Below are 6,957 nucleotides of genomic sequence, written 5' to 3' on the forward strand. Positions count from 1 at the left end.
TTGTGTAATGTCCTTCTTTGTCTCTTGTTATTTTCTTTGTTTTGAAGTCTATTTTGTCTGATACACATACTGCAGTGCCTGCTTTTTTCTGCCTATTAGTTGCATGAAATATCTTTTTCCATCCCTTCACTTTTAGTCTGTGTGTGGCTTTGGGTTTGAAGTGAGTTTCTTGTAGGCAGCATATAGATGTGTCTTGTTGTTTTATCCATTCAGTGACTCTATGTCTTTTCATTGGTGCATTCAGACCATTTACATTTAGGGTGATTATCAATAGTTTTGTACTTATTGCCATTGCAGGCTTTAAATTTGTGGTTACCAAAAGTTAAAGGGTAACTTCCTTATGATCTAACAGTCTAATTTAACTCAATAAAGTTCCTTATAATGTTTCTCATTTCTTTGGCATTGGCTGCAATGTCTCCTTTTCAATTTTATTTACTCACTTGAGTCCTCTCTTTTTTGCCATTTCTAGTCTCTCCAAGGGTTTGTTGATTTTATCTTTCAAGGAATCAACTCTTATTCTCATTAACTTTTATGTTGTTTTACTATTATGTACTTATATATTTCTGCTCTAATCTTTATATTTTCCTTCTTTCCATTAACTTCAGGTTAAATTTGTTCTGCTTATAGTTCCTTGTGGTGTAATGTTATTTTGTTTGCTTGAGCTATTTCTTCTTTTTAAGTTTAGGTGTTAGTCACCATAAACTTTTCTTTTAGCAATACTTTTGGTTTATCCCATATAGTTTGCATGTTGTGTTTTCATTTTCATTTGTCTTGAGATAGTTCCCATTTTCCTTTGATTATTCTTTGCTCAGTGATTGTTCAAGTATATATTTTTATTTCTATGAATTTGTGAATTTTTCTGCTTCTTTTTCTTACTGATTTCCAATTTCATTCTATTGCACTCACAAAAGGTACTTGAAATGATTTCAACCTCCTTAAATTAAGAAGTTGACTTGTTTTGTGCCCTGCTGTGTGAACTACCCTGGAAAAAATTCTGTGCACTTGGAAAGAATATGTGTAGTGCTGCTGTTAGTGGAATGTTCTGCATATGTCTATAAGGTACAATTTATAAATTGTGTTATTCTAATCTGCTGACTCCTTATTGAATTTCTGTCCAGATGATCTGCCCATTTTTGTGAGTGAGGTATCAATACCTCCTACTGATGCCAGGGCTCTTGTTTGCGGAGCTGAAGAATGAGTTTCACAAACAGTCAAGGTAGGAGAGCAAGGTACAGGCTTTTATTTAGAGATAAAGTGAAAGGACAGAGCTCCTGGATCACGCCAGGAGGGGACAAGAGTGTCCATAGTGGTGTGTTGTCTAGGGGGTTTTATAGACAGTTGAGGATTTTTTGAGAACATGAAAAAAACTTAGGGGTGTGGACTTGTTAAGTGGTCTCTGAATATTTAGAATTAACTTAACACCAGCAACTTCCTCTGATTATTTCTCCCTGAGATACCAGCATCTTGGTCTGGGGGCACAGGAAACAAGGCCACCTGCTCAGCTCCCCAAGGTGGGCTGCGGTATTGTTTGCTAAAGGGTAAGTTAAGAATTTCTAGCTTCTTAACTTCTTGTGTATTAAAATGCAATCTTATCTTTAAGGTGGAATCCTTCCTGCCTTTTACTGTGTTGTTTATGCCTGGGCTTACTTGCTAAATTAGTTGCCCAGTTTGCAAAATCACTTCATCAGATCTGAAGGAGAAAGACAGCACATAGGCCTGGGCCTTTTAGTATGCTAAAGAGAACCTTACACATGATTATAAATGGTTAGCATAATAAAACGTGCTACTCTTCTTTATCTGGGGAACATTACCTGATCTCACTGAAGAATGACTCTAGAGCTCAATGTTTAACATAGAGTTTTATCAGGGGGGTTTCCTTGCATGTAGTTACATTGCTCTGACTGCAAATATCTCACCCTTCCCCCTCCAGAGGCCCTCACCCTACTCTGACTACATCTATGGTCCCTGTCTCACTACTACTATGGTATTCTGGTCTCTGTCACTTCAGATGCATCAATATTTGTTTTATATATTTTGGTGCTCTGTTTTTGGGTACATAAATATTTGTATTTGTTATAATTCCCTGTGAAAATGACCCTTTGTCATTTTTAATCATCTTTGCCTTTTTATCTTATTTTTAATCTGATATTAGTTTAACCATCCTGCTATTTACCATTTGCATGGAATATCTTTTTTCCATCCCTTCATTTTCAGCCTGTGTGTCCTTAAATTTAAACTGTGTCTCTTGTAGAGCATATAGGTAGATATATGTATGTTATCCATTCATCTACTGTATGCCTTTATATTTATGAGTTTCATTCAATTATATTAAATGTAATTGTTACTGCCTATTTATTAGTTCTTTTGTTCCTCTTGCTGTCTTTGGGATATGATTTTTGCAATGAATTATCTTGAATCTTGAATCTTTTTTAAATCTATTATCTTTTTTCTTTGTGGTAAACATGAGACTTGTATAAACATTATTATTATAACAGTTTATTTGTGGGGATAATGATTTAACTTCATCCAAATTACAACAACTACATTTCAATAACCTTTCATACTTTGTCCGATGTCACTGTAACTCCAGGGGGAAAATTCTGGGACAAAATACCTCTAAAACTGAAATCAGGCAAAGGGACTAATAAAGTCAAGAAACCTGTTTATTTCTTACAAGCATTAGTCGTGTCTCTTGACCAGGCTGCAGCAGAAGAGAGCTCCACCCAAACTCTTCTGTCCAGATAAACCCTTGCACACCCTTGTGATTACCTATAGAAATGTAGGTGTGTTGGGGAGCGTTGTGTATTTTCCTCAGTCCTTGTCCCCACTGTGACAAACAATTGAAGGACAGAGACACAGGAGTGAAGTCGAGTAAACTTATTATTTAAATTTACTTAAGAGAGAAAAAGTACAGGCCACCGCAGAAAGGAGAGGTGCCTTGAAAGGTTGGAGAAAGTTAAAAGTTAAAAGTAATGCACTTTGAAAGTGCAGGCGACCTCAGAGAGGAGCAACCCAAAGGTTGGGGATCCCCCCTTTTAAAGATTCTTTAGGAATGTGACTAAGGCCTGGGGGTACAGACCTGTTAAGTGATCTTCGAATACTTAGAATTAAAACAAGGAACTTCCTGCTCTGATTTCTCCCTTCTCCTGGGATACCCGCATTCTAGGTCCGGGAGATCTAACAAGGCTGCCTGCAGTCACCAAGGTGGGCTGAGCTATTGTCTGTTTGCTAAAGAGTATATTAAGAATTTTACTTCTTAACTTCCTGGGTATTAAAATACAATCTTTGAAATTGAATCCTTCCTGCCTTTTCTGTGTTGTTTATGGCTGGGCCTGCATGCTAAATTAGTGGCCTAGGTTAAAAACCACTTGATTAGGGCTGGAAGGAGAAAAAAAACAGCATACAGGTAAAGGTAAAAAGTAAGCCCGGCCTGCGTGGTTAACACAACAAAGACACGGGCTGTGCTGAGGGACCCTCCCTTATCTGGGGAGTATTCAAACATTCCAGGCAAAGTTGCTCTGGGCTTTTTGGTCTTTAATTGATTGATTCTGGGTCTTTTCAGTGGACTTTCCTGGCATTTTTCTCATTCAACACCGCTCATACCTATTTTCCTGCCTAACAGATGGACTAATTCTCTCCACCCCTTGAAACACCTATTGGTATGCAGATGCACCAAAGCCAGGTGAGAGATTGTGAAAATATTGCAATTTCACCCACAGTCACAATGAACATTTTTAATATTTTAAAAAACAGCATTAACTGTTTTCTGTGGTTATAAATATTCTTAATACTTTTGTCCCTAAACTTTTGTAGTAGGACTAAAAGTGATTTATGTACCACTATTACTTCATTACATTAATGTGTATTTCTATATATATGTGACTTTTCTAGTGAGATTTATACATTCATATGCTTTTATCTTGGTTTGGTGTCTGATAATAATTTGTGGAAACTCTCAATCATTATTCCTTCAAATATTTCTTCTTTCCTTCTTTTCTTCTCTTTGAGTGTTTATATTACATGTATGTGATCATTTTTGCAAGTGTCCTACTAGTCTTAGTTGTTCTAATTTATTTTTTCTGGCATTTTTTTCTTTTTATTTCCTATTTTGGAGGTTTCTGCTCAGACATACTCAAGGTCTGAAATACTTTCCTTAACTGTGTCCAGTTTACTAATAAGTTCATTAAAGGCATTCCCTTTTATGTATATTTTTGTCTTTGTTGGTGCTTTTGATCTGTTGCATTTCTTTAAGGTTCATTCTTAAGTATTTTTAAACTTAAGGGGCCTGTCCTGTAGCAACTTTTCTTGCATACTTTCTACTTTGGAATCCTCGTTATGGACTAAATATTTGTGTTAACTCCAAATTCCTGTGTTCATTTTCTAACACCTAATCTGACAGTATTAAGAGGGGAGGCTTTTGGGAGGTAACTCAGTGATAAGGATGCATCCCTCATGAATGGGATCATTGACTTTGCAGGAAGAGTCACAGAAGCTTGCTTCCCTTTTCCCTTTGTTCTCTACTGTCTGTAAAATTGTAGTATTTCCAGAATCTCTCTACTGACTTTCGTACATGTGAATATCAATAGGCATTCAGAGGTGGAAAGAAGTATGGCTTTAGTGCATTTGCATCATTCATCATGGGTGGAGAGGGGTTCATTTCCATATCAGTGGGTAATTACCTGGGCAATGGAGGGCTTATCTGTACCTGAGAGGTGAGGGGGAGGACTGGTTTTGCTTCTGCTGGAGCACAAAAGAAAAATGGCCCCAGACTGTTTATTTCTAAGCTATAAAGAGTTTTTAAACTTTATTTCTCCCTCTGACTGATTTTGGTTTTTAGAGGTATTTTGCACTGGGATTTCCTTTCCCCAGGTTTACAGCTACCATGAAGCAATGTGAAGACAAAGGCCATTTGTCAACCAGGAAGATGGCTGCAACCAGACACTGAAATGGCTGTCATCTTGGTCTTGGACATCCCTGAATCCAGAAGTTGAGAAATGAGTGTCTACTGTTTAAGACAACCAGTCTGTCATTTTGTTATATAACCAAAATGACTATGACAACCCCTTAGCCTATTAAAAAGAGTTTCTTAAAATTCCTGATCTGATCATTCTAAAACCATTGCCACATCTAAATAGGGTTCCAGTGCTTGCATTGTCTCTTCAAACTGTGTTTTTGCCTTTTAGGATGCCTTGTAATTTTGTACTGTTACTCAGACATGATGAACTCGGTGAGGTGTAGGGAGAGAGGAAGTGTTGTGTAGTCCTAGGGTCAGATCCCAGTCTCTCAGTGAGCTGCTGCCTCTGTGCTGTGAACTTCACGTGTGCTTCATGACCCACCCTCTGGGATGGGACAGGATGGCCAATGGCAGCTGAGTTTGGGTGTTTTCCTTCACCCAAGGCAGTTAGACTCTGATAATAATCCAGTAGGTTGGCTTTGATTGACTAGTTCCTCCTGAGAGCAGGTCTTCCTAAGAAGTACAGAATGTTCTGGTGTATCTCAAAACAGCTTTCTTTCCCCTCCCCTGACAGAAGTGCAAGAATTTTTTTCTCCAATATTCACTGTGAGAACTAGTACATCTCCAGGAGGTAAACTGACAAAGATGTGGAGGCCTCTGATGCCAGAGTCCATCTTGAGTCATTCAAACGCTTGTCCATATAGAGCCTCCAACAATTAGTCAATTTCATTTTAGGCTTTCCTACCCAGCACTAGTAAGTGTGGCTCTTTTTGCTCATGGGTACCTATTTCTCTAAATTGTGATCCTCTGTATTGTTCTTATTGTCTCTCCAATTATGATGGCAACAGTTTGCCCTGTGACCTGACTTCTCTTATGAATCTCAGAAGAGTTGATGATTTTTAAGTTTATTTACTTTTTTACTTGTTGTTAAGATACAGTGTCAATTTTGATACTACTAACATGATTCAACTGAAGGGGAGACTCTTGGTCTTTAAATTTTCCTTCTTATTGCTCTTTTATTGTAGTCTTCAGGTTTACAATAAAATATTGCTATTAATAAGTAAAACTACAAAAATAATGTAACTATATTACACATAATTCAATATATCATAAGTATGACTTTTATGTTACATTTTACACTGAATTAAAACCACCTTTTGTGTGATGCTCTCTCAGAGATTAACCTTTCTTAATGCATGCACACTGGGGTTGTTTCAAGATTTTGTCCATATACACAAAGTTGCTGTAAACATTGTAGTACAAATATTTTGTAAACATGCCTTTTGAAAACTAAGAACGGATTTGTTGGGACATATCCTAAATGTAAATTTAATTTTATAATAAACAGCTAGAACTGCATTCAAAGTGTATTTAAAATTTTATATTCCTATCAAAAGTGAAAACTGTCCATATGCAGACTTTCTCACCATATGCATGGTTACTACACTGATCCAAGCTCCTATAATCTGTTCTCTACACTGCTACAATATCATCCTCACTAATATCCCAGTTTGCACTCTTCATTCAATAAGGTAATCAGACTAATCCTATGAAACCAGATCACTCAAATGCCTTCTCATATCATTCTAGATAAAATCCAATAAGCATTTTAAATTAAGCTCCCCATTATATATTTGGTGTTTTATTTCTCTAGTACATTTGAAATAAACTTTTAGGTGCTACACCTATTCATCTATATCCCGAACACAAAATCCTGCCTGAGGCTTTGAAAATGTAGATTTACATTTACCTCCCATCAGAATCTCTGATATATCTAGGTAACATACATTTGTAGCAAAACCCAAACACATTTTGTTATTATTGGAGACATAATTATATTCTTCTCTGCATTTATTAACATGAAGATGTCCATGAAAGTGGTATTTTTAAGAGAAAGAAAAAAATAATGAAAAATACTTTTTATATATGTAAGTATAAAGTCTTAAAGACTATCCTATGGAATATAAAGAATTTTATGCAAATTCCTCATGATCAGTAACATT

This window comes from Manis pentadactyla, chromosome 18, assembly GCF_030020395.1.
Source record: "Manis pentadactyla isolate mManPen7 chromosome 18, mManPen7.hap1, whole genome shotgun sequence".
NCBI lineage: Eukaryota > Metazoa > Chordata > Mammalia > Pholidota > Manidae > Manis > Manis pentadactyla.